Source organism: Tasmannia lanceolata, unplaced genomic scaffold (genome assembly GCF_043159265.1).
Source record: "Tasmannia lanceolata isolate RefF3 unplaced genomic scaffold, GAP_Taslan_0.1 ptg000003l, whole genome shotgun sequence".
Lineage (NCBI taxonomy): Eukaryota > Viridiplantae > Streptophyta > Magnoliopsida > Canellales > Winteraceae > Tasmannia > Tasmannia lanceolata.
Window position 1 is genome coordinate 31716750 of NW_027518680.1, and position 27561 is coordinate 31744310.

General features: G+C 45.8%; 32 non-coding genes across 32 annotated transcripts; all 32 read left to right on the plus strand.

Moving 5' to 3' along the window:
• Window positions 1-12: 12 nt before the first annotated feature.
• On the plus strand, window positions 13-131 carry LOC143873448 (5S ribosomal RNA). The gene has a single exon (XR_013248157.1). It is a non-coding gene; the product is annotated as a 5S ribosomal RNA (ribosomal RNA).
• Window positions 132-728: 597 nt separating this feature from the next.
• LOC143872566 (5S ribosomal RNA) lies at window positions 729-847 on the plus strand. Its single transcript, XR_013247308.1, has one exon. It is a non-coding gene; the product is annotated as a 5S ribosomal RNA (ribosomal RNA).
• Window positions 848-1443: 596 nt separating this feature from the next.
• LOC143872568 (5S ribosomal RNA) lies at window positions 1444-1562 on the plus strand. The gene has a single exon (XR_013247310.1). It is a non-coding gene; the product is annotated as a 5S ribosomal RNA (ribosomal RNA).
• A 597-nt stretch (window positions 1563-2159) lies between these two features.
• LOC143873095 (5S ribosomal RNA) lies at window positions 2160-2278 on the plus strand. The gene has a single exon (XR_013247817.1). It is a non-coding gene; the product is annotated as a 5S ribosomal RNA (ribosomal RNA).
• Window positions 2279-7866: 5588 nt separating this feature from the next.
• Window positions 7867-7985, plus strand: LOC143872569 (5S ribosomal RNA). The gene has a single exon (XR_013247311.1). It is a non-coding gene; the product is annotated as a 5S ribosomal RNA (ribosomal RNA).
• Window positions 7986-8582: 597 nt separating this feature from the next.
• Window positions 8583-8701, plus strand: LOC143874700 (5S ribosomal RNA). Its single transcript, XR_013249371.1, has one exon. It is a non-coding gene; the product is annotated as a 5S ribosomal RNA (ribosomal RNA).
• A 605-nt stretch (window positions 8702-9306) lies between these two features.
• LOC143873981 (5S ribosomal RNA) lies at window positions 9307-9425 on the plus strand. Its single transcript, XR_013248673.1, has one exon. It is a non-coding gene; the product is annotated as a 5S ribosomal RNA (ribosomal RNA).
• Window positions 9426-10022: 597 nt separating this feature from the next.
• Window positions 10023-10141, plus strand: LOC143872570 (5S ribosomal RNA). The gene has a single exon (XR_013247312.1). It is a non-coding gene; the product is annotated as a 5S ribosomal RNA (ribosomal RNA).
• A 597-nt stretch (window positions 10142-10738) lies between these two features.
• Window positions 10739-10857, plus strand: LOC143873417 (5S ribosomal RNA). Its single transcript, XR_013248126.1, has one exon. It is a non-coding gene; the product is annotated as a 5S ribosomal RNA (ribosomal RNA).
• A 605-nt stretch (window positions 10858-11462) lies between these two features.
• On the plus strand, window positions 11463-11581 carry LOC143873982 (5S ribosomal RNA). The gene has a single exon (XR_013248674.1). It is a non-coding gene; the product is annotated as a 5S ribosomal RNA (ribosomal RNA).
• A 597-nt stretch (window positions 11582-12178) lies between these two features.
• On the plus strand, window positions 12179-12297 carry LOC143872571 (5S ribosomal RNA). The gene has a single exon (XR_013247313.1). It is a non-coding gene; the product is annotated as a 5S ribosomal RNA (ribosomal RNA).
• A 597-nt stretch (window positions 12298-12894) lies between these two features.
• Window positions 12895-13013, plus strand: LOC143872572 (5S ribosomal RNA). Its single transcript, XR_013247314.1, has one exon. It is a non-coding gene; the product is annotated as a 5S ribosomal RNA (ribosomal RNA).
• Window positions 13014-13610: 597 nt separating this feature from the next.
• On the plus strand, window positions 13611-13729 carry LOC143873418 (5S ribosomal RNA). The gene has a single exon (XR_013248127.1). It is a non-coding gene; the product is annotated as a 5S ribosomal RNA (ribosomal RNA).
• A 605-nt stretch (window positions 13730-14334) lies between these two features.
• On the plus strand, window positions 14335-14453 carry LOC143873983 (5S ribosomal RNA). The gene has a single exon (XR_013248675.1). It is a non-coding gene; the product is annotated as a 5S ribosomal RNA (ribosomal RNA).
• Window positions 14454-15050: 597 nt separating this feature from the next.
• Window positions 15051-15169, plus strand: LOC143872574 (5S ribosomal RNA). Its single transcript, XR_013247316.1, has one exon. It is a non-coding gene; the product is annotated as a 5S ribosomal RNA (ribosomal RNA).
• A 597-nt stretch (window positions 15170-15766) lies between these two features.
• LOC143874973 (5S ribosomal RNA) lies at window positions 15767-15885 on the plus strand. The gene has a single exon (XR_013249641.1). It is a non-coding gene; the product is annotated as a 5S ribosomal RNA (ribosomal RNA).
• Window positions 15886-16482: 597 nt separating this feature from the next.
• On the plus strand, window positions 16483-16601 carry LOC143873419 (5S ribosomal RNA). Its single transcript, XR_013248128.1, has one exon. It is a non-coding gene; the product is annotated as a 5S ribosomal RNA (ribosomal RNA).
• Window positions 16602-17206: 605 nt separating this feature from the next.
• LOC143873984 (5S ribosomal RNA) lies at window positions 17207-17325 on the plus strand. Its single transcript, XR_013248676.1, has one exon. It is a non-coding gene; the product is annotated as a 5S ribosomal RNA (ribosomal RNA).
• A 597-nt stretch (window positions 17326-17922) lies between these two features.
• LOC143872575 (5S ribosomal RNA) lies at window positions 17923-18041 on the plus strand. Its single transcript, XR_013247317.1, has one exon. It is a non-coding gene; the product is annotated as a 5S ribosomal RNA (ribosomal RNA).
• A 596-nt stretch (window positions 18042-18637) lies between these two features.
• LOC143873450 (5S ribosomal RNA) lies at window positions 18638-18756 on the plus strand. The gene has a single exon (XR_013248159.1). It is a non-coding gene; the product is annotated as a 5S ribosomal RNA (ribosomal RNA).
• Window positions 18757-19353: 597 nt separating this feature from the next.
• On the plus strand, window positions 19354-19472 carry LOC143872576 (5S ribosomal RNA). The gene has a single exon (XR_013247318.1). It is a non-coding gene; the product is annotated as a 5S ribosomal RNA (ribosomal RNA).
• A 597-nt stretch (window positions 19473-20069) lies between these two features.
• Window positions 20070-20188, plus strand: LOC143872577 (5S ribosomal RNA). Its single transcript, XR_013247319.1, has one exon. It is a non-coding gene; the product is annotated as a 5S ribosomal RNA (ribosomal RNA).
• A 597-nt stretch (window positions 20189-20785) lies between these two features.
• LOC143873420 (5S ribosomal RNA) lies at window positions 20786-20904 on the plus strand. The gene has a single exon (XR_013248129.1). It is a non-coding gene; the product is annotated as a 5S ribosomal RNA (ribosomal RNA).
• Window positions 20905-21509: 605 nt separating this feature from the next.
• On the plus strand, window positions 21510-21628 carry LOC143873986 (5S ribosomal RNA). The gene has a single exon (XR_013248678.1). It is a non-coding gene; the product is annotated as a 5S ribosomal RNA (ribosomal RNA).
• Window positions 21629-22225: 597 nt separating this feature from the next.
• LOC143873441 (5S ribosomal RNA) lies at window positions 22226-22344 on the plus strand. Its single transcript, XR_013248151.1, has one exon. It is a non-coding gene; the product is annotated as a 5S ribosomal RNA (ribosomal RNA).
• Window positions 22345-22941: 597 nt separating this feature from the next.
• LOC143873451 (5S ribosomal RNA) lies at window positions 22942-23060 on the plus strand. The gene has a single exon (XR_013248160.1). It is a non-coding gene; the product is annotated as a 5S ribosomal RNA (ribosomal RNA).
• A 597-nt stretch (window positions 23061-23657) lies between these two features.
• LOC143872578 (5S ribosomal RNA) lies at window positions 23658-23776 on the plus strand. The gene has a single exon (XR_013247320.1). It is a non-coding gene; the product is annotated as a 5S ribosomal RNA (ribosomal RNA).
• Window positions 23777-24372: 596 nt separating this feature from the next.
• On the plus strand, window positions 24373-24491 carry LOC143870654 (5S ribosomal RNA). The gene has a single exon (XR_013245437.1). It is a non-coding gene; the product is annotated as a 5S ribosomal RNA (ribosomal RNA).
• A 597-nt stretch (window positions 24492-25088) lies between these two features.
• LOC143872579 (5S ribosomal RNA) lies at window positions 25089-25207 on the plus strand. Its single transcript, XR_013247321.1, has one exon. It is a non-coding gene; the product is annotated as a 5S ribosomal RNA (ribosomal RNA).
• A 597-nt stretch (window positions 25208-25804) lies between these two features.
• Window positions 25805-25923, plus strand: LOC143873421 (5S ribosomal RNA). The gene has a single exon (XR_013248130.1). It is a non-coding gene; the product is annotated as a 5S ribosomal RNA (ribosomal RNA).
• Window positions 25924-26528: 605 nt separating this feature from the next.
• LOC143873987 (5S ribosomal RNA) lies at window positions 26529-26647 on the plus strand. The gene has a single exon (XR_013248679.1). It is a non-coding gene; the product is annotated as a 5S ribosomal RNA (ribosomal RNA).
• Window positions 26648-27244: 597 nt separating this feature from the next.
• On the plus strand, window positions 27245-27363 carry LOC143872580 (5S ribosomal RNA). Its single transcript, XR_013247322.1, has one exon. It is a non-coding gene; the product is annotated as a 5S ribosomal RNA (ribosomal RNA).
• Window positions 27364-27561: the final 198 nt, after the last annotated feature.

Consider the following 27561-nt stretch of genomic DNA (forward strand, 5'->3'; position numbering starts at 1 on the left):
GAGAGGCATGCTGGGTGCGATCATACCAGCACAAATGCACTGGATCCCATCAGAACTCCGAAGTTAAGCGTGCTTGGGCGAGAGTAGTACTAGGATGGGTGACCTCCTGGGAAGTCTTCGTGTTGCACCCCTGTCACTTTTTTCGGCTATCTACCACTTTTTTCGAACAATCTTTCGGTTCTGGAACATCGATGCGAACTGAAACGCACGTTTAGTGCGACGCCTCCTACGTTTCGGTTGGGGTCTTTTTATTTTCTGCCGGATAGTGAATTCAAATACGTCCGGTCTTTATTATGGCGGGGTGATAGTGTCGTTTGATTCGATAAACGGAATTCGTTCTGACATTTCATTTGCGGTCAAATTATAGCGGGGGTTTGTTTAGATTCAGTGACGTACAAGCTATAGCGGATGAGTGTACTAGTGGATGAAAGTCATGAATCCGGTCGGAAGGTGTTTACTGGCCGTGAGCTACCCATGGTGCACAAATATCGTTCCGACGATAACTTTTGATCCGCCCGTCAGATCGTGGCGATTCTTATATTGATTCGGGGGTACTCGGGAAGATTAATCGCGCGATGACAGCCTTGGCGGTCATCCGGCTTTCCGACATGCTCAGATCGTCCATCCGGTGTCATCTAGCAGGATTTTTTCGCACTTTGATTTAAACGGACTTCGTACGACAATGCGAGTGGAAACTCTTTATTACTTTGACAATGGAGAGGCATGCTGGGTGCGATCATACCAGCACAAATGCACTGGATCCCATCAGAACTCCGAAGTTAAGCGTGCTTGGGCGAGAGTAGTACTAGGATGGGTGACCTCCTGGGAAGTCCTCGTGTTGCACCCCTGTCACTTTTTTCGGCTATCTACCACTTTTTTCGAACAATCTTTCGGTTCTGGAACATCGATGCGAACTGAAACGCACGTTTAGTGCGTCGCCTCCTACGTTTCGGTACGGATCTTTTTATTTTCTTCCGGATGGTGAATTCAAAGACGTCCGGTCTTTATTATGGCGGGGTGATAATGTCGTTTGATTCGATAAACGGAATTCGTTCTGACATTTCATTTGCGGTCAAATTATAGCGGGGGTTTGTTTAGATTCAGTGACGTACAGGCTATAGCGGATGAGTGTACTAGTGGATGCGAGTTATGAATCCGGTCGGAAGGTGTTTACTGGCCGTGAGCTACCCTTGGTGCACAAATATCGTTTCGACGATAACTTTTGATCCGCCCGTCAGATCGTGGCGATTCTTATATTGATTCGGGGGTACTCGGGAAGATTAATCGCGCGATGACAGCCCTGGCGGTCATCCGGCTTTCCGACATGCTCGGATCGTCCATCCGTATCATCTAGCAGGATTTTTTCGCACTTTCATTTAAACGGACTTCGTACGACAATGCGAGTGGAAACTCTTTATTACTTTGACAATGGAGAGGCATGCTGGGTGCGATCATACCAGCACAAATGCACTGGATCCCATCAGAACTCCGAAGTTAAGCGTGCTTGGGCGAGAGTAGTACTAGGATGGGTGACCTCCTGGGAAGTCCTCGTGTTGCACCCCTGTCACTTTTTTCGGCTATCTACCACTTTTTTCGAACAATCTTTCGGTTCTGGAACATCGATGCGAACTGAAACGCACGTTTAGTGCGACGCCTCCTACGTTTCGGTTGGGATCTTTTTATTTTCTGCCGGATAGTGAATTCAAATACGTCCGGTCTTTATTATGGCGGGGTGATAGTGTCGTTTGATTCGATAAACGGAATTCGTTCTGACATTTCATTTGCGGTCAAATTATAGCGGGGGTTTGTTTAGATTCAGTGACGTACAAGCTATAGCGGATGAGTGTACTAGTGGATGAAAGTCATGAATCCGGTCGGAAGGTGTTTACTGGCCGTGAGCTACCCTTGGTGCACAAATATCGTTCCGACGATAACTTTTGATCCGCCCGTCAGATCGTGGCGATTCTTATATTGATTCGGGGGTACTCAGGAAGATTAATCGCGCGATGACAGCCCTGGCGGTCATCCGGCTTTCCGACATGCTCGGATCGTCCATCCGGTGTTATCTAGCAGGATTTTTTCGCACTTTCATTTAAACGGACTTCGTACGACAATGCGAGTGGAAACTCTTTATTACTTTGACAATGGAGAGGCATGCTGGGTGCGATCATACCAGCACAAATGCACTGGATCCCATTAGAACTCCGAAGTTAAGCGTGCTTGGGCGAGAGTAGTACTAGGATGGGTGACCTCCTGGGAAGTCCTCGTGTTGCACCCCTGTCACTTTTTTCGGCTATCTACCACTTTTTTCGAACAATCTTTCGGTTCTGGAACATCGATGCGAACTGAAACGCACGTTTAGTGCGTCGCCTCCTACGTTTCGGTACGGATCTTTTTATTTTCTTCCGGATGGTGAATTCAAAGACGTCCGGTCTTTATTATGGCGGGGTGATAGTGTCGTTTGATTCGATAAACGGAATTCGTTCTGACATTTCATTTGCGGTCAAATTATAGCGGGGGTTTGTTTAGATTCAGTGACGTACAGGCTATAGCGGATGAGTGTACTAGTGGATGCGAGTCATGAATCCGGTCGGAAGGTGTTTACTGGCCGTGAGCTACCCTTGGTGCACAAATATCGTTTCGACGATAACTTTTGATCCGCCCGTCAGATCGTGGCGATTCTTATATTGATTCGGGGGTACTCGAGAAGATTAATCGCGCGATGACAGCCCTGGCGGTCATCCGGCTTTCCGACATGCTCGGATCGTCCATCCGGTGTCATCTAGCAGGATTTTTTTGCACTTTCATTTAAACGGACTTCGTACGACAATGCGAGTGGAAACTCTTTATTACTTTGACAATGGAGAGTAGGGGTGGACATGGTTCGGTTCGGTTCGGTTTTGGGCTAAACCCAGAACCGAACCATATATATTCGGTTCCCTGAAAATGGAACCAGAACCGAACCATATATATATGGAACCGAACCGAACCAGAACCATATATAATCGGTTCGGTTCGGTTCGGTTCTGGGTTTACCCAAAAATCTGCAATCCCTCCAATTTTGCATACCTAGAGATCACTGTTGGGTCAGGTGGCTAAGAAAATTTGGAATGGTGTGGGTTTTTCATAGGTTGTATAACGAGTGATGATTCTATCCCCTTTGGTGTTTGAGACCAGCAGATGTACCTACCTGTCATTTTTTACAACTTCGTATAATAGATATTCAATTATTCATGCCTATTTTGATAATGCTCACCCAAAAAAACCAATTATCAAAAGGGTTTCCTTGACAAAGTGATAAATCCATATGAAGATTACTAAGCAAGTATTGGCACATGAAATAAGCAAGTCCAACGAAAGAACTAAGGAACACAGTCCAAAAGATGCTTTATGTATCAATGGGAGGATGATCGTAATTAACAGGAACAAGGGGTAATACCTTTATGTATCTGATGCTTTATGTATCAGAAGTAATACCTAAAGTTATTGGCAGAGAAAGAACATATTTGGCAATCAGGTGCCCCGTTAATGCGCCAAGCCTAATCATAAATCAACAGAGAAAAGTAGCAGACTACCAAATGAAAAACAATATCATGCAGCCATTCAACAAGCAGAAAGAGGGGACAAGTTTGGGTCCTGCAAGTTCCATCAGGGCTTTGTCCACCTGCAATTTACATACAAGTAGCTTGGGTTTATCACCTTGTCATAAACAGCCAAGCAATAGTGGTGTTGCCTTTTCAATATTTGATGGACTCATGTTAAGAAAAACTCCCAACAATAACATAAGAATCAGATTTCAAAAACCATATAGACAAAACATGAATTCACTCACCTTCTCTTCTTTTCTCCATCTCAACTCTCAGACATAAACTTTCGATTGTAAAAGCAAATGCTAACAAAGTATCTTCAAAAATGTCTATTAGACAAAATACCCATACAAACAAAGCTATAGATTATACTATTCATAGAGGAAAAGTTACAAAAGGATGTAACATAACATAACATCCAAGCATCCCAACCCATAAAACGTCCAAATAGAAAGGAAAAGTAAATAAAAAGGAATGCCATCAAATGATCCAAATCCTCCATTCCAATGTCCAAGTTCACGTTTCTTTGCATCATCCTCTTCAACATGAGTGAAGTGACAGTTGGACTTTCAAGGTCAATCAAGAGAAGTAACAACTGCAAAAGTATACAACAATTAATGTGGGCATACAAGTTACAATAATTAATTATAACAAAAGAATTAAGACAACAATAAAAAAACAAATAAAATGTTACCCGATTCAAATTCTTCAAGTTCATCTAGCTTTTCTTCTACTTCGATAGGGAGTGGCGAAGCCCGTAACCAATCTTGTCCACAAATCAAGCACTCTACTAATTTAGGGGTTAGAGAACTACGAAACTGATCAAGAATACGACCCCCGGTGCTAAAAGCGGACTCTGAGGCAACAGTAGAAACGGGAATAGCTAGAACATCTCTTGCTATTTTGGAAAGAATTTTGTATCTAGAACTATTCACTTTCCACCAAGCCAATATTTCAAATTTTGGGTCTTGCTTTTCACATCCTTCTTCTAAGTACTTATCCACCTCAGACTTAGTATCAACGCTCTCCTCTTCTTCTAAAAATGCAACAAAGTCCGAATCAACAAGATCTATAGTTTGCTTACAAGCGTCTAGATTTTGCTTGTCAACCTCCATCTCATCTAAGTTTTGAACTTTATTGGGAGGCGATGTGGAAAGAGATTGGTAATGCACAAAAAGATGATGAAATACTCCATATACTCTATTAGTGAGTGCACTAACCTTTTCCGAAGCATAGAGTTTAGAGTAACAAAATTTAATATACTTCAACTTAAAGCGAGGATCCAACACCACGGCAAGTAATAACATCATATTAATTTTATCAATGTTCCCCCAATACTTGTCAAATTTTTCCTTCATTTTCAACGCCATAATGCTCAAATAAGCATCTCCATTTTTTGACGACTCATCCAAAAGACGTTCAATCTTGAAAACTTCATGAAAATACGAGTTAGAGGTAACATATAAAGATCCGGATAACCGTAGAGTAGCCTCATAGAAAGATTTCAAAAATTGAGTCAATACTCGAGCATTATCCCAATCATCATCATTAGGGCACCCATCTTTCAACTCTGCCATAAAAAGTACATCTTCCTCTCCAAACCGTTCAAAAGCTTTTCGAAATTTCAATGCAATTTCCAACATAAGATAAGTAGAGTTCCATCTAGTTGGAACATCTAGGCAAAGTAAACTCTTGCATGTAATTCTCTCTTTTTCCACACAAAACTTAAATCTTTGTGCTCTTGATGGAGAACTCCTAATGTACCTCACAGCCCCACGAATTCGAGAAATCGAATCGATGACTTCACTTATCCCGTCTTTGACAATCAAATTTAATATATGCGCACAACACCTCATATGAAAAAACTCCCCATCTAAAATGAAACCGTTCCTATTAGAAATTTTTTTCTTCAAGTATCCAACAGCAGTATCGTTTGAACTTGCATTATCTACTGTAATTGTGCACACCTTTTCTATACCCCATTCAATCATGCATGACTCGACAGCTTGTCCAATTGCCTCACCCTTATGACTAGAAATCACACAAAAGTTTATTATTCTTTTATGTAATTTCCAATCATGATCAATAAAGTGAGCTGTAAGGCACATATAAGAAAGGTTTTGTAAAGATGTCCATGCATCTGTTGTTAGGGAAATTCTTTGGTCTGTTTTATGCAACAAATCCTTTAATTTTTTTTTCTCAATTGCATACATTGCCAAACAATCCCTAGCCACTGTACGCCGCCCAATCAACTTAAATCTAGGTTGCATGACACTACAAAAATGTCGAAAACCCTCTCGTTCTACAAATTTGAAAGGCAATTCATCAATGATAATCATCCTATTAAGCGCTTCCCTACACAGCTCTTGGTCAAATTTCCATGCCACAAGACTACTATCCCCTTCTTGTGACAATGATTGATATGAAGAAAGGAGTGTTTGCCTCGTGTTTTGAAAATTGGGATACTTAGTGCAATTTTTAATATGCTTCCATAACGTACTAGTACCATAAGAACTGCTATAAGTATAAGAATTTTGACAATAATTGCATTTTGCCTTTTCAAGTTTTCCCCCTTCCGGATCTTTAAGTCTAGCAAAATGCTCCCACACTTCAGATGTAAAAGACCTTTTCTTAGTTTGGCATACCTTTGCTTTACTTTGAGACGTGCCTTCCTCAATAGGACTCAAACCTCCAACAGGTACATCATTAGGAATGTTGGTGTCTCCCGTGCTCGACATCTAACAAGAAAAACAGAGCTAAATGGATCAAAATTTGTAACAAATAAAAACTACTAAACATAGTCAAAAATACTAATCTAAGTATCTAACACTCTCAAGTGGCTGAATAATATGGACAAAGGACCCTCAAATTTCGAAAAGCCCAACAGACAATTTTTTCGTTGGAGATTTAAGCTTATACAGATGGGTTTATTCAGTTTTCTCTAATAACATATAACATTCTCAATGTACTGGACCCAGAACTTCTGCCCATTGATGATTTCATGTACAAAGGCCAACCCAGGTAGAGAAAGCCCCAAAAAAATTCTAAAACCAATCTGCAAAACAGAAACCCCCAAAAAACCAATCTGCAAAACAGAAACCTCAAAAAAAAAAATTTATCATACTTAAAATCTCACTTTAAGTATTGTGATTACATTGTGACACCCCCAGATCATTTTTTGCTTGATATCTACCGTACATCTGTAAGTCGTTGCTAATTGTAACTGATGGGATGATCGAATGAGCCTACTATGGGTAGGCCCATGCTATAAAAATCAAAGTAACCGGATACATGTTTGCCTGTTTGGCTCGTTGAATTTTTCTTCCTTAAAAAATATTATTTTTTGAAAAATATTTTCTTCAAACCTTTTCAAAAAAAAGAGCTACACTGCCGTTTTATTTTTATTTTATTTTTTTGATAATTTTTATATGAAAAGACTTTTACCCAAAAATAGATCACCAGAGGCAGACACCAGTGACCAGACGATCAAAAAAATCAATTTCCATGGATTTTTTTTTTCGAGGAAATAATTTCAGCAAAGCCAAACATTCCCTAAGTTCCTATGTTAGAGTAGATCTAGCTAGCTGTTGGATCCCAAGTATTAGATGAGAGATGTGAGGTGTTTAGAATAGATTATGCGAAGAATATTTAGATTAGGATTAGAGAGATAGAGATTAGAGAGGGAGGGAGGGAGATTAATCTGATAGAAAACAAGAAGAAAATACAGAGAGAGAGAGAGAGAGAGAGAGAGAGAGAGAGAGAGAGGAAGAAGATGGAGAGGAGAATCGTACCTTGCACCTTGCGGGCTTGCGGTTTCCACTTTCCAGAGAGTCGGTTTGCAGAGAGAGTCGGCGGAGAGGAGTCGGCTTGCAGAGAGAGTCGGCGAGAGACAGAGAGGAGGGAGCGGCGGAGAGGAGAAAAAAAACTAGGGTTTTGATTCTTTTATTTCTGATTTTGTGAATATTTTGCTTTTTAACTGTTTAGTTTTAAGTTAAAATTTATAAGAAATAAGGGGGTGAATTAAAATGGGAGTGGGTGATTTTATCAAACTTAAGGGCTTAAGGACTTAAGGTAAGGTGAGGTTCGGTTCTCGGTTCGGTTCTCGGTTCCGGAATCCCAAACCCAGAACCGAACCGAATTTGCACCGGTTCCCGGATTTCGGAACCGGAACCGACCCATATACATATGGAACCGAACCGAACCGAACCATATGTGCCGGTTCGGTTCGGTTCCTCGGTTCGAACCGGAACCATGTCCACCCCTAATGGAGAGGCATGCTGGGTGCGATCATACCAGCACAAATGCACTGGATCCCATCAGAACTCCGAAGTTAAGCGTGCTTGGGCGAGAGTAGTACTAGGATGGGTGACCTCCTGGGAAGTCCTCGTGTTGCACCCCTGTCACTTTTTTCGGCTATCTACCACTTTTTTCGAACAATCTTTCGGTTCTGGAACATCGATGCGAACTGAAACGCACGTTTAGTGCGACGCCTCCTACGTTTCGGTTGGGATCTTTTTATTTTCTGCCGGATAGTGAATTCAAATACGTCCGGTCTTTATTATGGCGGGGTGATAGTGTCGTTTGATTCGATAAACGGAATTCGTTCTGACATTTCATTTGCGGTCAAATTATAGCGGGGGTTTGTTTAGATTCAGTGACGTACAAGCTATAGCGGATGAGTGTACTAGTGGATGAAAGTCATGAATCCGGTCGGAAGGTGTTTACTGGCCGTGAGCTACCCTTGGTGCACAAATATCGTTCCGACGATAACTTTTGATCCGCCCGTCAGATCGTGGCGATTCTTATATTGATTCGGGGGTACTCGGGAAGATTAATCGCGCGATGACAGCCTTGGCGGTCATCCGGCTTTCCGACATGCTCGGATCGTCCATCCGGTGTCATCTAGCAGGATTTTTTCGCACTTTCATTTAAACGGACTTCGTACGACAATGCGAGTGGAAACTCTTTATTACTTTGACAATGGAGAGGCATGCTGGGTGCGATCATACCAGCACAAATGCACTGGATCCCATCAGAACTCTGAAGTTAAGCGTGCTTGGGCGAGAGTAGTACTAGGATGTGTGACCTCCTGGGAAGTCCTCGTGTTGCACCCCTGTCACTTTTTTCGGCTATCTACCACTTTTTTCGAACAATCTTTCGGTTCTGGAACATCGATGCGAACTGAAACGCACGTTTAGTGCGTCGCCTCCTACGTTTCGGTTCGGATCTTTTTATTTTCTTCCGGATGGTGAATTCAAAGACGTCCGGTCTTTATTATGGCGGGGTGATAGTGTCGTTTGATTCGATAAACGGAATTTGTTCTGACATTTCATTTGCGGTCAAATTATAGCGGGGGTTTGTTCAGATTCAGTGACGTACAGGCTATAGCGGATGAGTGTACTAGTGGATGCGAGTCATGAATCCGGTCGGAAGGTGTTTACTGGCCGTGAGCTACCCTTGGTGCACAAATATCGTTCCGACGATAACTTTTGATCCGCCCGTCAGATCGTGGCGATTCTTATATTGATTCGGGGGTACTCGGGAAGGTTCATCGCGCGATGATAGCCCTAGCGCCCTAGCGGTCATCCGGCTTTCCGACATGCTCGGATCGTCCATCCGGTGTCATCTAGCAGGATTTTTTCGCACTTTCATTTAAACGGACTTCGTACGACAATGCGAGTGGAAACTCTTTATTACTTTGACAATGGAGAGGCATGCTGGGTGCGATCATACCAGCACAAATGCACTGGATCCCATCAGAACTCCGAAGTTAAGCGTGCTTGGGCGAGAGTAGTGCTAGGATGGGTGACCTCCTGGGAAGTCCTCGTGTTGCACCCCTGTCACTTTTTTCGGCTATCTACCACTTTTTTCGAACAATCTTTCGGTTCTGGAACATCGATGCGAACTGAAACGCACGTTTAGTGCGTCGCCTCCTACGTTTCGGTACGGATCTTTTTATTTTCTTCCGGATGGTGAATTCAAAGACGTCCGGTCTTTATTATGGCGGGGTGATAGTGTCGTTTGATTCGATAAACGGAATTCGTTCTGACATTTCATTTGCGGTCAAATTATAGCGGGGGTTTGTTTAGATTCAGTGACGTACAGGCTATAGCGGATGAGTGTACTAGTGGATGCGAGTCATGAATCCGGTCGGAAGGTGTTTACTGGCCGTGAGCTACCCTTGGTGCACAAATATCGTTTCGACGATAACTTTTGATCCGCCCGTCAGATCGTGGCGATTCTTATATTGATTCGGGGGTACTCGAGAAGATTAATCGCGCGATGACAGCCCTGGCGGTCATCCGGCTTTCCGACATGCTCGGATCGTCCATCCGGTGTCATCTAGCAGGATTTTTTTGCACTTTCATTTAAACGGACTTCGTACGACAATGCGAGTGGAAACTCTTTATTACTTTGACAATGGAGAGGCATGCTGGGTGCGATCATACCAGCACAAATGCACTGGATCCCATCAGAACTCCGAAGTTAAGCGTGCTTGGGCGAGAGTAGTACTAGGATGGGTGACCTCCTGGGAAGTCCTCGTGTTGCACCCCTGTCACTTTTTTCGGCTATCTACCACTTTTTTCGAACAATCTTTCGGTTCTGGAACATCGATGCGAACTGAAACGCACGTTTAGTGCGACGCCTCCTACGTTTCGGTTGGGATCTTTTTATTTTCTGCCGGATAGTGAATTCAAATACGTCCGGTCTTTATTATGGCGGGGTGATAGTGTCGTTTGATTCGATAAACGGAATTCGTTCTGACATTTCATTTGCGGTCAAATTATAGCGGGGGTTTGTTTAGATTCAGTGACGTACAAGCTATAGCGGATGAGTGTACTAGTGGATGAAAGTCATGAATCCGGTCGGAAGGTGTTTACTGGCCGTGAGCTACCCTTGGTGCACAAATATCGTTCCGACGATAACTTTTGATCCGCCCGTCAGATCGTGGCGATTCTTATATTGATTCGGGGGTACTCGGGAAGATTAATCGCGCGATGACAGCCTTGGCGGTCATCCGGCTTTCCGACATGCTCGGATCGTCCATCCGGTGTCATCTAGCAGGATTTTTTCGCACTTTCATTTAAACGGACTTCGTACGACAATGCGAGTGGAAACTCTTTATTACTTTGACAATGGAGAGGCATGCTGGGTGCGATCATACCAGCACAAATGCACTGGATCCCATCAGAACTCTGAAGTTAAGCGTGCTTGGGCGAGAGTAGTACTAGGATGGGTGACCTCCTGGGAAGTCCTCGTGTTGCACCCCTGTCACTTTTTTCGGCTATCTACCACTTTTTTCGAACAATCTTTCGGTTCTGGAACATCGATGCGAACTGAAACGCACGTTTAGTGCGTCGCCTCCTACGTTTCGGTTCGGATCTTTTTATTTTCTTCCGGATGGTGAATTCAAAGACGTCCGGTCTTTATTATGGCGGGGTGATAGTGTCGTTTGATTCGATAAACGGAATTTGTTCTGACATTTCATTTGCGGTCAAATTATAGCGGGGGTTTGTTCAGATTCAGTGACGTACAGGCTATAGCGGATGAGTGTACTAGTGGATGCGAGTCATGAATCCGGTCGGAAGGTGTTTACTGGCCGTGAGCTACCCTTGGTGCACAAATATCGTTCCGACGATAACTTTTGATCCGCCCGTCAGATCGTGGCGATTCTTATATTGATTCGGGGGTACTCGGGAAGGTTCATCGCGCGATGACAGCCCTAGCGCCCTAGCGGTCATCCGGCTTTCCGACATGCTCGGATCGTCCATCCGGTGTCATCTAGCAGGATTTTTTCGCACTTTCATTTAAACGGACTTCGTACGACAATGCGAGTGGAAACTCTTTATTACTTTGACAATGGAGAGGCATGCTGGGTGCGATCATACCAGCACAAATGCACTGGATCCCATCAGAACTCCGAAGTTAAGCGTGCTTGGGCGAGAGTAGTGCTAGGATGGGTGACCTCCTGGGAAGTCCTCGTGTTGCACCCCTGTCACTTTTTTCGGCTATCTACCACTTTTTTCGAACAATCTTTCGGTTCTGGAACATCGATGCGAACTGAAACGCACGTTTAGTGCGACGCCTCCTACGTTTCGGTTGTGATCTTTTTATTTTCTGCCGGATAGTGAATTCAAATACGTCCGGTCTTTATTATGGCGGGGTGATAGTGTCGTTTGATTCGATAAACGGAATTCGTTCTGACATTTCATTTGCGGTCAAATTATAGCGGGGGTTTGTTTAGATTCAGTGACGTACAAGCTATAGCGGATGAGTGTACTAGTGGATGAAAGTCATGAATCCGGTCGGAAGGTGTTTACTGGCCGTGAGCTACCCTTGGTGCACAAATATCGTTCCGACGATAACTTTTGATCCGCCCGTCAGATCGTGGCGATTCTTATATTGATTCGGGGGTACTCGGGAAGATTAATCGCGCGATGACAGCCCTGGCAGTCATCCGGCTTTCCGACATGCTCGGATCGTCCATCCGGTGTCATCTAGCAGGATTTTTTCGCACTTTCATTTAAACGGACTTCGTACGACAATGCGAGTGGAAACTCTTTATTACTTTTACAATGGAGAGGCATGCTGGGTGCGATCATACCAGCACAAATGCACTGGATCCCATCAGAACTCCGAAGTTAAGCGTGCTTGGGCGAGAGTAGTACTAGGATGGGTGACCTCCTGGGAAGTCCTCGTGTTGCACCCCTGTCACTTTTTTCGGCTATCTACCACTTTTTTCGAACAATCTTTCGGTTCTGGAACATCGATGCGAACTGAAACGCACGTTTAGTGCGACGCCTCCTACGTTTCGGTTGGGGTCTTTTTATTTTCTGCCGGATAGTGAATTCAAATACGTCCGGTCTTTATTATGGCGGGGTGATAGTGTCGTTTGATTCGATAAACGGAATTCGTTCTGACATTTCATTTGCGGTCAAATTATAGCGGGGGTTTGTTTAGATTCAGTGACGTACAAGCTATAGCGGATGAGTGTACTAGTGGATGAAAGTCATGAATCCGGTCGGAAGGTGTTTACTGGCCGTGAGCTACCCATGGTGCACAAATATCGTTCCGACGATAACTTTTGATCCGCCCGTCAGATCGTGGCGATTCTTATATTGATTCGGGGGTACTCGGGAAGATTAATCGCGCGATGACAGCCTTGGCGGTCATCCGGCTTTCCGACATGCTCAGATCGTCCATCCGGTGTCATCTAGCAGGATTTTTTCGCACTTTGATTTAAACGGACTTCGTACGACAATGCGAGTGGAAACTCTTTATTACTTTGACAATGGAGAGGCATGCTGGGTGCGATCATACCAGCACAAATGCACTGGATCCCATCAGAACTCCGAAGTTAAGCGTGCTTGGGCGAGAGTAGTACTAGGATGGGTGACCTCCTGGGAAGTCCTCGTGTTGCACCCCTGTCACTTTTTTCGGCTATCTACCACTTTTTTCGAACAATCTTTCGGTTCTGGAACATCGATGCGAACTGAAACGCACGTTTAGTGCGACGCCTCCTACGTTTCGGTTGGGGTCTTTTTATTTTCTGCCGGATAGTGAATTCAAATACGTCCGGTCTTTATTATGGCGGGGTGATAGTGTCGTTTGATTCGATAAACGGAATTCGTTCTGACATTTCATTTGCGGTCAAATTATAGCGGGGGTTTGTTTAGATTCAGTGACGTACAAGCTATAGCGGATGAGTGTACTAGTGGATGAAAGTCATGAATCCGGTCGGAAGGTGTTTACTGGCCGTGAGCTACCCTTGGTGCACAAATATCGTTCCGACGATAACTTTTGATCCGCCCGTCAGATCGTGGCGATTCTTATATTGATTCGGGGGTACTCGGGAAGATTAATCGCGCGATGACAGCCTTGGCGGTCATCCGGCTTTCCGACATGCTCGGATCGTCCATCCGGTGTCATCTAGCAGGATTTTTTCGCACTTTCATTTAAACGGACTTCGTACGACAATGCGAGTGGAAACTCTTTATTACTTTGACAATGGAGAGGCATGCTGGGTGCGATCATACCAGCACAAATGCACTGGATCCCATCAGAACTCTGAAGTTAAGCGTGCTTGGGCGAGAGTAGTACTAGGATGGGTGACCTCCTGGGAAGTCCTCGTGTTGCACCCCTGTCACTTTTTTCGGCTATCTACCACTTTTTTCGAACAATCTTTCGGTTCTGGAACATCGATGCGAACTGAAACGCACGTTTAGTGCGTCGCCTCCTACGTTTCGGTTCGGATCTTTTTATTTTCTTCCGGATGGTGAATTCAAAGACGTCCGGTCTTTATTATGGCGGGGTGATAGTGTCGTTTGATTCGATAAACGGAATTTGTTCTGACATTTCATTTGCGGTCAAATTATAGCGGGGGTTTGTTCAGATTCAGTGACGTACAGGCTATAGCGGATGAGTGTACTAGTGGATGCGAGTCATGAATCCGGTCGGAAGGTGTTTACTGGCCGTGAGCTACCCTTGGTGCACAAATATCGTTCCGACGATAACTTTTGATCCGCCCGTCAGATCGTGGCGATTCTTATATTGATTCGGGGGTACTCGGGAAGGTTCATCGCGCGATGACAGCCCTAGCGCCCTAGCGGTCATCCGGCTTTCCGACATGCTCGGATCGTCCATCCGGTGTCATCTAGCAGGATTTTTTCGCACTTTCATTTAAACGGACTTCGTACGACAATGCGAGTGGAAACTCTTTATTACTTTGACAATGGAGAGGCATGCTGGGTGCGATCATACCAGCACAAATGCACTGGATCCCATCAGAACTCCGAAGTTAAGCGTGCTTGGGCGAGAGTAGTGCTAGGATGGGTGACCTCCTGGGAAGTCCTCGTGTTGCACCCCTGTCACTTTTTTCGGCTATCTACCACTTTTTTCGAACAATCTTTCGGTTCTGGAACATCGATGCGAACTGAAACGCACGTTTAGTGCGACGCCTCCTACGTTTCGGTTGTGATCTTTTTATTTTCTGCCGGATAGTGAATTCAAATACGTCCGGTCTTTATTATGGCGGGGTGATAGTGTCGTTTGATTCGATAAACGGAATTCGTTCTGACATTTCATTTGCGGTCAAATTATAGCGGGGGTTTGTTTAGATTCAGTGACGTACAAGCTATAGCGGATGAGTGTACTAGTGGATGAAAGTCATGAATCCGGTCGGAAGGTGTTTACTGGCCGTGAGCTACCCTTGGTGCACAAATATCGTTCCGACGATAACTTTTGATCCGCCCGTCAGATCGTGGCGATTCTTATATTGATTCGGGGGTACTCGGGAAGATTAATCGCGCGATGACAGCCCTGGCAGTCATCCGGCTTTCCGACATGCTCGGATCGTCCATCCGGTGTCATCTAGCAGGATTTTTTCGCACTTTCATTTAAACGGACTTCGTACGACAATGCGAGTGGAAACTCTTTATTACTTTTACAATGGAGAGGCATGCTGGGTGCGATCATACCAGCACAAATGCACTGGATCCCATCAGAACTCCGAAGTTAAGCGTGCTTGGGCGAGAGTAGTACTAGGATGGGTGACCTCCTGGGAAGTCCTCGTGTTGCACCCCTGTCACTTTTTTCGGCTATCTACCACTTTTTTCGAACAATCTTTCGGTTCTGGAACATCGATGCGAACTGAAACGCACGTTTAGTGCGACGCCTCCTACGTTTCGGTTGGGGTCTTTTTATTTTCTGCCGGATAGTGAATTCAAATACGTCCGGTCTTTATTATGGCGGGGTGATAGTGTCGTTTGATTCGATAAACGGAATTCGTTCTGACATTTCATTTGCGGTCAAATTATAGCGGGGGTTTGTTTAGATTCAGTGACGTACAAGCTATAGCGGATGAGTGTACTAGTGGATGAAAGTCATGAATCCGGTCGGAAGGTGTTTACTGGCCGTGAGCTACCCATGGTGCACAAATATCGTTCCGACGATAACTTTTGATCCGCCCGTCAGATCGTGGCGATTCTTATATTGATTCGGGGGTACTCGGGAAGATTAATCGCGCGATGACAGCCTTGGCGGTCATCCGGCTTTCCGACATGCTCAGATCGTCCATCCGGTGTCATCTAGCAGGATTTTTTCGCACTTTGATTTAAACGGACTTCGTACGACAATGCGAGTGGAAACTCTTTATTACTTTGACAATGGAGAGGCATGCTGGGTGCGATCATACCAGCACAAATGCACTGGATCCCATCAGAACCTCGAAGTTAAGCGTGCTTGGGCGAGAGTAGTACTAGGATGGGTGACCTCCTGGGAAGTCTTCGTGTTGCACCCCTGTCACTTTTTTCGGCTATCTACCACTTTTTTCGAACAATCTTTCGGTTCTGGAACATCGATGCGAACTGAAACGCACGTTTAGTGCGACGCCTCCTACGTTTCGGTTGGGGTCTTTTTATTTTCTGCCGGATAGTGAATTCAAATACGTCCGGTCTTTATTATGGCGGGGTGATAGTGTCGTTTGATTCGATAAACGGAATTCGTTCTGACATTTCATTTGCGGTCAAATTATAGCGGGGGTTTGTTTAGATTCAGTGACGTACAAGCTATAGCGGATGAGTGTACTAGTGGATGAAAGTCATGAATCCGGTCGGAAGGTGTTTACTGGCCGTGAGCTACCCTTGGTGCACAAATATCGTTCCGACGATAACTTTTGATCCGCCCGTCAGATCGTGGCGATTCTTATATTGATTCGGGGGTACTCGGGAAGATTAATCGCGCGATGACAGCCTTGGCGGTCATCCGGCTTTCCGACATGCTCGGATCGTCCATCCGGTGTCATCTAGCAGGATTTTTTCGCACTTTCATTTAAACGGACTTCGTACGACAATGCGAGTGGAAACTCTTTATTACTTTGACAATGGAGAGGCATGCTGGGTGCGATCATACCAGCACAAATGCACTGGATCCCATCAGAACTCTGAAGTTAAGCGTGCTTGGGCGAGAGTAGTACTAGGATGGGTGACCTCCTGGGAAGTCCTCGTGTTGCACCCCTGTCACTTTTTTCGGCTATCTACCACTTTTTTCGAACAATCTTTCGGTTCTGGAACATCGATGCGAACTGAAACGCACGTTTAGTGCGTCGCCTCCTACGTTTCGGTTCGGATCTTTTTATTTTCTTCCGGATGGTGAATTCAAAGACGTCCGGTCTTTATTATGGCGGGGTGATAGTGTCGTTTGATTCGATAAACGGAATTTGTTCTGACATTTCATTTGCGGTCAAATTATAGCGGGGGTTTGTTCAGATTCAGTGACGTACAGGCTATAGCGGATGAGTGTACTAGTGGATGCGAGTCATGAATCCGGTCGGAAGGTGTTTACTGGCCGTGAGCTACCCTTGGTGCACAAATATCGTTCCGACGATAACTTTTGATCCGCCCGTCAGATCGTGGCGATTCTTATATTGATTCGGGGGTACTCGGGAAGGTTCATCGCGCGATGACAGCCCTAGCGCCCTAGCGGTCATCCGGCTTTCCGACATGCTCGGATCGTCCATCCGGTGTCATCTAGCAGGATTTTTTCGCACTTTCATTTAAACGGACTTCGTACGACAATGCGAGTGGAAACTCTTTATTACTTTGACAATGGAGAGGCATGCTGGGTGCGATCATACCAGCACAAATGCACTGGATCCCATCAGAACTCCGAAGTTAAGCGTGCTTGGGCGAGAGTAGTGCTAGGATGGGTGACCTCCTGGGAAGTCCTCGTGTTGCACCCCTGTCACTTTTTTCGGCTATCTACCACTTTTTTCGAACAATCTTTCGGTTCTGGAACATCGATGCGAACTGAAACGCACGTTTAGTGCGACGCCTCCTACGTTTCGGTTGTGATCTTTTTATTTTCTGCCGGATAGTGAATTCAAATACGTCCGGTCTTTATTATGGCGGGGTGATAGTGTCGTTTGATTCGATAAACGGAATTCGTTCTGACATTTCATTTGCGGTCAAATTATAGCGGGGGTTTGTTTAGATTCAGTGACGTACAAGCTATAGCGGATGAGTGTACTAGTGGATGAAAGTCATGAATCCGGTCGGAAGGTGTTTACTGGCCGTGAGCTACCCTTGGTGCACAAATATCGTTCCGACGATAACTTTTGATCCGCCCGTCAGATCGTGGCGATTCTTATATTGATTCGGGGGTACTCGGGAAGATTAATCGCGCGATGACAGCCCTGGCAGTCATCCGGCTTTCCGACATGCTCGGATCGTCCATCCGGTGTCATCTAGCAGGATTTTTTCGCACTTTCATTTAAACGGACTTCGTACGACAATGCGAGTGGAAACTCTTTATTACTTTTACAATGGAGAGGCATGCTGGGTGCGATCATACCAGCACAAATGCACTGGATCCCATCAGAACTCCGAAGTTAAGCGTGCTTGGGCGAGAGTAGTACTAGGATGGGTGACCTCCTGGGAAGTCCTCGTGTTGCACCCCTGTCACTTTTTTCGGCTATCTACCACTTTTTCGAACAATCTTTCGGTTCTGGAACATCGATGCGAACTGAAACGCACGTTTAGTGCGACGCCTCCTACGTTTCGGTTGGGGTCTTTTTATTTTCTGCCGGATAGTGAATTCAAATACGTCCGGTCTTTATTATGGCGGGGTGATAGTGTCGTTTGATTCGATAAACGGAATTCGTTCTGACATTTCATTTGCGGTCAAATTATAGCGGGGGTTTGTTTAGATTCAGTGACGTACAAGCTATAGCGGATGAGTGTACTAGTGGATGAAAGTCATGAATCCGGTCGGAAGGTGTTTACTGGCCGTGAGCTACCCATGGTGCACAAATATCGTTCCGACGATAACTTTTGATCCGCCCGTCAGATCGTGGCGATTCTTATATTGATTCGGGGGTACTCGGGAAGATTAATCGCGCGATGACAGCCTTGGCGGTCATCCGGCTTTCCGACATGCTCAGATCGTCCATCCGGTGTCATCTAGCAGGATTTTTTCGCACTTTGATTTAAACGGACTTCGTACGACAATGCGAGTGGAAACTCTTTATTACTTTGACAATGGAGAGGCATGCTGGGTGCGATCATACCAGCACAAATGCACTGGATCCCATCAGAACTCCGAAGTTAAGCGTGCTTGGGCGAGAGTAGTACTAGGATGGGTGACCTCCTGGGAAGTCTTCGTGTTGCACCCCTGTCACTTTTTTCGGCTATCTACCACTTTTTTCGAACAATCTTTCGGTTCTGGAACATCGATGCGAACTGAAACGCACGTTTAGTGCGACGCCTCCTACGTTTCGGTTGGGGTCTTTTTATTTTCTGCCGGATAGTGAATTCAAATACGTCCGGTCTTTATTATGGCGGGGTGATAGTGTCGTTTGATTCGATAAACGGAATTCGTTCTGACATTTCATTTGCGGTCAAATTATAGCGGGGGTTTGTTTAGATTCAGTGACGTACAAGCTATAGCGGATGAGTGTACTAGTGGATGAAAGTCATGAATCCGGTCGGAAGGTGTTTACTGGCCGTGAGCTACCCATGGTGCACAAATATCGTTCCGACGATAACTTTTGATCCGCCCGTCAGATCGTGGCGATTCTTATATTGATTCGGGGGTACTCGGGAAGATTAATCGCGCGATGACAGCCTTGGCGGTCATCCGGCTTTCCGACATGCTCAGATCGTCCATCCGGTGTCATCTAGCAGGATTTTTTCGCACTTTGATTTAAACGGACTTCGTACGACAATGCGAGTGGAAACTCTTTATTACTTTGACAATGGAGAGGCATGCTGGGTGCGATCATACCAGCACAAATGCACTGGATCCCATCAGAACTCCGAAGTTAAGCGTGCTTGGGCGAGAGTAGTACTAGGATGGGTGACCTCCTGGGAAGTCCTCGTGTTGCACCCCTGTCACTTTTTTCGGCTATCTACCACTTTTTTCGAACAATCTTTCGGTTCTGGAACATCGATGCGAACTGAAACGCACGTTTAGTGCGTCGCCTCCTACGTTTCGGTACGGATCTTTTTATTTTCTTCCGGATGGTGAATTCAAAGACGTCCGGTCTTTATTATGGCGGGGTGATAGTGTCGTTTGATTCGATAAACGGAATTCGTTCTGACATTTCATTTGCGGTCAAATTATAGCGGGGGTTTGTTTAGATTCAGTGACGTACAGGCTATAGCGGATGAGTGTACTAGTGGATGCGAGTCATGAATCCGGTCGGAAGGTGTTTACTGGCCGTGAGCTACCCTTGGTGCACAAATATCGTTTCGACGATAACTTTTGATCCGCCCGTCAGATCGTGGCGATTCTTATATTGATTCGGGGGTACTCGAGAAGATTAATCGCGCGATGACAGCCCTGGCGGTCATCCGGCTTTCCGACATGCTCGGATCGTCCATCCGGTGTCATCTAGCAGGATTTTTTTGCACTTTCATTTAAACGGACTTCGTACGACAATGCGAGTGGAAACTCTTTATTACTTTGACAATGGAGAGGCATGCTGGGTGCGATCATACCAGCACAAATGCACTGGATCCCATCAGAACTCCGAAGTTAAGCGTGCTTGGGCGAGAGTAGTACTAGGATGGGTGACCTCCTGGGAAGTCCTCGTGTTGCACCCCTGTCACTTTTTTCGGCTATCTACCACTTTTTTCGAACAATCTTTCGGTTCTGGAACATCGATGCGAACTGAAACGCACGTTTAGTGCGACGCCTCCTACGTTTCGGTTGGGATCTTTTTATTTTCTGCCGGATAGTGAATTCAAATACGTCCGGTCTTTATTATGGCGGGGTGATAGTGTCGTTTGATTCGATAAACGGAATTCGTTCTGACATTTCATTTGCGGTCAAATTATAGCGGGGGTTTGTTTAGATTCAGTGACGTACAAGCTATAGCGGATGAGTGTACTAGTGGATGAAAGTCATGAATCCGGTCGGAAGGTGTTTACTGGCCGTGAGCTACCCTTGGTGCACAAATATCGTTCCGACGATAACTTTTGATCCGCCCGTCAGATCGTGGCGATTCTTATATTGATTCGGGGGTACTCGGGAAGATTAATCGCGCGATGACAGCCTTGGCGGTCATCCGGCTTTCCGACATGCTCGGATCGTCCATCCGGTGTCATCTAGCAGGATTTTTTCGCACTTTCATTTAAACGGACTTCGTACGACAATGCGAGTGGAAACTCTTTATTACTTTGACAATGGAGAGGCATGCTGGGTGCGATCATACCAGCACAAATGCACTGGATCCCATCAGAACTCTGAAGTTAAGCGTGCTTGGGCGAGAGTAGTACTAGGATGGGTGACCTCCTGGGAAGTCCTCGTGTTGCACCCCTGTCACTTTTTTCGGCTATCTACCACTTTTTTCGAACAATCTTTCGGTTCTGGAACATCGATGCGAACTGAAACGCACGTTTAGTGCGTCGCCTCCTACGTTTCGGTTCGGATCTTTTTATTTTCTTCCGGATGGTGAATTCAAAGACGTCCGGTCTTTATTATGGCGGGGTGATAGTGTCGTTTGATTCGATAAACGGAATTTGTTCTGACATTTCATTTGCGGTCAAATTATAGCGGGGGTTTGTTCAGATTCAGTGACGTACAGGCTATAGCGGATGAGTGTACTAGTGGATGCGAGTCATGAATCCGGTCGGAAGGTGTTTACTGGCCGTGAGCTACCCTTGGTGCACAAATATCGTTCCGACGATAACTTTTGATCCGCCCGTCAGATCGTGGCGATTCTTATATTGATTCGGGGGTACTCGGGAAGGTTCATCGCGCGATGACAGCCCTAGCGCCCTAGCGGTCATCCGGCTTTCCGACATGCTCGGATCGTCCATCCGGTGTCATCTAGCAGGATTTTTTCGCACTTTCATTTAAACGGACTTCGTACGACAATGCGAGTGGAAACTCTTTATTACTTTGACAATGGAGAGGCATGCTGGGTGCGATCATACCAGCACAAATGCACTGGATCCCATCAGAACTCCGAAGTTAAGCGTGCTTGGGCGAGAGTAGTGCTAGGATGGGTGACCTCCTGGGAAGTCCTCGTGTTGCACCCCTGTCACTTTTTTCGGCTATCTACCACTTTTTTCGAACAATCTTTCGGTTCTGGAACATCGATGCGAACTGAAACGCACGTTTAGTGCGACGCCTCCTACGTTTCGGTTGTGATCTTTTTATTTTCTGCCGGATAGTGAATTCAAATACGTCCGGTCTTTATTATGGCGGGGTGATAGTGTCGTTTGATTCGATAAACGGAATTCGTTCTGACATTTCATTTGCGGTCAAATTATAGCGGGGGTTTGTTTAGATTCAGTGACGTACAAGCTATAGCGGATGAGTGTACTAGTGGATGAAAGTCATGAATCCGGTCGGAAGGTGTTTACTGGCCGTGAGCTACCCTTGGTGCACAAATATCGTTCCGACGATAACTTTTGATCCGCCCGTCAGATCGTGGCGATTCTTATATTGATTCGGGGGTACTCGGGAAGATTAATCGCGCGATGACAGCCCTGGCAGTCATCCGGCTTTCCGACATGCTCGGATCGTCCATCCGGTGTCATCTAGCAGGATTTTTTCGCACTTTCATTTAAACGGACTTCGTACGACAATGCGAGTGGAAACTCTTTATTACTTTTACAATGGAGAGGCATGCTGGGTGCGATCATACCAGCACAAATGCACTGGATTCCATCAGAACTCCGAAGTTAAGCGTGCTTGGGCGAGAGTAGTACTAGGATGGGTGACCTCCTGGGAAGTCCTCGTGTTGCACCCCTGTCACTTTTTTCGGCTATCTACCACTTTTTTCGAACAATCTTTCGGTTCTGGAACATCGATGCGAACTGAAACGCACGTTTAGTGCGACGCCTCCTACGTTTCGGTTGGGGTCTTTTTATTTTCTGCCGGATAGTGAATTCAAATACGTCCGGTCTTTATTATGGCGGGGTGATAGTGTCGTTTGATTCGATAAACGGAATTCGTTCTGACATTTCATTTGCGGTCAAATTATAGCGGGGGTTTGTTTAGATTCAGTGACGTACAAGCTATAGCGGATGAGTGTACTAGTGGATGAAAGTCATGAATCCGGTCGGAAGGTGTTTACTGGCCGTGAGCTACCCATGGTGCACAAATATCGTTCCGACGATAACTTTTGATCCGCCCGTCAGATCGTGGCGATTCTTATATTGATTCGGGGGTACTCGGGAAGATTAATCGCGCGATGACAGCCTTGGCGGTCATCCGGCTTTCCGACATGCTCAGATCGTCCATCCGGTGTCATCTAGCAGGATTTTTTCGCACTTTGATTTAAACGGACTTCGTACGACAATGCGAGTGGAAACTCTTTATTACTTTGACAATGGAGAGGCATGCTGGGTGCGATCATACCAGCACAAATGCACTGGATCCCATCAGAACTCCGAAGTTAAGCGTGCTTGGGCGAGAGTAGTACTAGGATGGGTGACCTCCTGGGAAGTCTTCGTGTTGCACCCCTGTCACTTTTTTCGGCTATCTACCACTTTTTTCGAACAATCTTTCGGTTCTGGAACATCGATGCGAACTGAAACGCACGTTTAGTGCGACGCCTCCTACGTTTCGGTTGGGGTCTTTTTATTTTCTGCCGGATAGTGAATTCAAATACGTCCGGTCTTTATTATGGCGGGGTGATAGTGTCGTTTGATTCGATAAACGGAATTCGTTCTGACATTTCATTTGCGGTCAAATTATAGCGGGGGTTTGTTTAGATTCAGTGACGTACAAGCTATAGCGGATGAGTGTACTAGTGGATGAAAGTCATGAATCCGGTCGGAAGGTGTTTACTGGCCGTGAGCTACCCATGGTGCACAAATATCGTTCCGACGATAACTTTTGATCCGCCCGTCAGATCGTGGCGATTCTTATATTGATTCGGGGGTACTCGGGAAGATTAATCGCGCGATGACAGCCTTGGCGGTCATCCGGCTTTCCGACATGCTCAGATCGTCCATCCGGTGTCATCTAGCAGGATTTTTTCGCACTTTGATTTAAACGGACTTCGTACGACAATGCGAGTGGAAACTCTTTATTACTTTGACAATGGAGAGGCATGCTGGGTGCGATCATACCAGCACAAATGCACTGGATCCCATCAGAACTCCGAAGTTAAGCGTGCTTGGGCGAGAGTAGTACTAGGATGGGTGACCTCCTGGGAAGTCCTCGTGTTGCACCCCTGTCACTTTTTTCGGCTATCTACCACTTTTTTCGAACAATCTTTCGGTTCTGGAACATCGATGCGAACTGAAACGCACGTTTAGTGCGTCGCCTCCTACGTTTCGGTACGGATCTTTTTATTTTCTTCCGGATGGTGAATTCAAAGACGTCCGGTCTTTATTATGGCGGGGTGATAATGTCGTTTGATTCGATAAACGGAATTCGTTCTGACATTTCATTTGCGGTCAAATTATAGCGGGGGTTTGTTTAGATTCAGTGACGTACAGGCTATAGCGGATGAGTGTACTAGTGGATGCGAGTTATGAATCCGGTCGGAAGGTGTTTACTGGCCGTGAGCTACCCTTGGTGCACAAATATCGTTTCGACGATAACTTTTGATCCGCCCGTCAGATCGTGGCGATTCTTATATTGATTCGGGGGTACTCGGGAAGATTAATCGCGCGATGACAGCCCTGGCGGTCATCCGGCTTTCCGACATGCTCGGATCGTCCATCCGTATCATCTAGCAGGATTTTTTCGCACTTTCATTTAAACGGACTTCGTACGACAATGCGAGTGGAAACTCTTTATTACTTTGACAATGGAGAGGCATGCTGGGTGCGATCATACCAGCACAAATGCACTGGATCCCATCAGAACTCCGAAGTTAAGCGTGCTTGGGCGAGAGTAGTACTAGGATGGGTGACCTCCTGGGAAGTCCTCGTATTGCACCCCTGTCACTTTTTTCGGCTATCTACCACTTTTTTCGAACAATCTTTCGGTTCTGGAACATCGATGCGAACTGAAACGCACGTTTAGTGCGACGCCTCCTACGTTTCGGTTGGGATCTTTTTATTTTCTGCCGGATAGTGAATTCAAATACGTCCGGTCTTTATTATGGCGGGGTGATAGTGTCGTTTGATTCGATAAACGGAATTCGTTCTGACATTTCATTTGCGGTCAAATTATAGCGGGGGTTTGTTTAGATTCAGTGACGTACAGGCTATAGCGGATGAGTGTACTAGTGGATGCGAGTCATGAATCCGGTCGGAAGGTGTTTACTGGCCGTGAGCTACCCTTGGTGCACAAATATCGTTTCGACGATAACTTTTGATCCGCCCGTCAGATCGTGGCGATTCTTATATTGATTCGGGGGTACTCGAGAAGATTAATCGCGCGATGACAGCCCTAGCGGTCATCCGGCTTTCCGACATGCTCGGATCGTCCATCCGGTGTCATCTAGCAGGATTTTTTTGCACTTTCATTTAAACGGACTTCGTACGACAATGCGAGTGGAAACTCTTTATTACTTTGACAATGGAGAGGCATGCTGGGTGCGATCATACCAGCACAAATGCACTGGATCCCATCAGAACTCCGAAGTTAAGCGTGCTTGGGCGAGAGTAGTACTAGGATGGGTGACCTCCTGGGAAGTCCTCGTGTTGCACCCCTGTCACTTTTTTCGGCTATCTACCACTTTTTTCGAACAATCTTTCGGTTCTGGAACATCGATGCGAACTGAAACGCACGTTTAGTGCGACGCCTCCTACGTTTCGGTTGGGATCTTTTTATTTTCTGCCGGATAGTGAATTCAAATACGTCCGGTCTTTATTATGGCGGGGTGATAGTGTCGTTTGATTCGATAAACGGAATTCGTTCTGACATTTCATTTGCGGTCAAATTATAGCGGGGGTTTGTTTAGATTCAGTGACGTACAAGCTATAGCGGATGAGTGTACTAGTGGATGAAAGTCATGAATCCGGTCGGAAGGTGTTTACTGGCCGTGAGCTACCCTTGGTGCACAAATATCGTTCCGACGATAACTTTTGATCCGCCCGTCAGATCGTGGCGATTCTTATATTGATTCGGGGGTACTCGGGAAGATTAATCGCGCGATGACAGCCTTGGCGGTCATCCGGCTTTCCGACATGCTCGGATCGTCCATCCGGTGTCATCTAGCAGGATTTTTTCGCACTTTCATTTAAACGGACTTCGTACGACAATGCGAGTGGAAACTCTTTATTACTTTGACAATGGAGAGGCATGCTGGGTGCGATCATACCAGCACAAATGCACTGGATCCCATCAGAACTCTGAAGTTAAGCGTGCTTGGGCGAGAGTAGTACTAGGATGGGTGACCTCCTGGGAAGTCCTCGTGTTGCACCCCTGTCACTTTTTTCGGCTATCTACCACTTTTTTCGAACAATCTTTCGGTTCTGGAACATCGATGCGAACTGAAACGCACGTTTAGTGCGTCGCCTCCTACGTTTCGGTTCGGATCTTTTTATTTTCTTCCGGATGGTGAATTCAAAGACGTCCGGTCTTTATTATGGCGGGGTGATAGTGTCGTTTGATTCGATAAACGGAATTTGTTCTGACATTTCATTTGCGGTCAAATTATAGCGGGGGTTTGTTCAGATTCAGTGACGTACAGGCTATAGCGGATGAGTGTACTAGTGGATGCGAGTCATGAATCCGGTCGGAAGGTGTTTACTGGCCGTGAGCTACCCTTGGTGCACAAATATCGTTCCGACGATAACTTTTGATCCGCCCGTCAGATCGTGGCGATTCTTATATTGATTCGGGGGTACTCGGGAAGGTTCATCGCGCGATGACAGCCCTAGCGCCCTAGCGGTCATCCGGCTTTCCGACATGCTCGGATCGTCCATCCGGTGTCATCTAGCAGGATTTTTTCGCACTTTCATTTAAACGGACTTCGTACGACAATGCGAGTGGAAACTCTTTATTACTTTGACAATGGAGAGGCATGCTGGGTGCGATCATACCAGCACAAATGCACTGGATCCCATCAGAACTCCGAAGTTAAGCGTGCTTGGGCGAGAGTAGTGCTAGGATGGGTGACCTCCTGGGAAGTCCTCGTGTTGCACCCCTGTCACTTTTTTCGGCTATCTACCACTTTTTTCGAACAATCTTTCGGTTCTGGAACATCGATGCGAACTGAAACGCACGTTTAGTGCGACGCCTCCTACGTTTCGGTTGTGATCTTTTTATTTTCTGCCGGATAGTGAATTCAAATACGTCCGGTCTTTATTATGGCGGGGTGATAGTGTCGTTTGATTCGATAAACGGAATTCGTTCTGACATTTCATTTGCGGTCAAATTATAGCGGGGGTTTGTTTAGATTCAGTGACGTACAAGCTATAGCGGATGAGTGTACTAGTGGATGAAAGTCATGAATCCGGTCGGAAGGTGTTTACTGGCCGTGAGCTACCCTTGGTGCACAAATATCGTTCCGACGATAACTTTTGATCCGCCCGTCAGATCGTGGCGATTCTTATATTGATTCGGGGGTACTCGGGAAGATTAATCGCGCGATGACAGCCCTGGCAGTCATCCGGCTTTCCGACATGCTCGGATCGTCCATCCGGTGTCATCTAGCAGGATTTTTTCGCACTTTCATTTAAACGGACTTCGTACGACAATGCGAGTGGAAACTCTTTATTACTTTTACAATGGAGAGGCATGCTGGGTGCGATCATACCAGCACAAATGCACTGGATCCCATCAGAACTCCGAAGTTAAGCGTGCTTGGGCGAGAGTAGTACTAGGATGGGTGACCTCCTGGGAAGTCCTCGTGTTGCACCCCTGTCACTTTTTTCGGCTATCTACCACTTTTTTCGAACAATCTTTCGGTTCTGGAACATCGATGCGAACTGAAACGCACGTTTAGTGCGACGCCTCCTACGTTTCGGTTGGGGTCTTTTTATTTTCTGCCGGATAGTGAATTCAAATACGTCCGGTCTTTATTATGGCGGGGTGATAGTGTCGTTTGATTCGATAAACG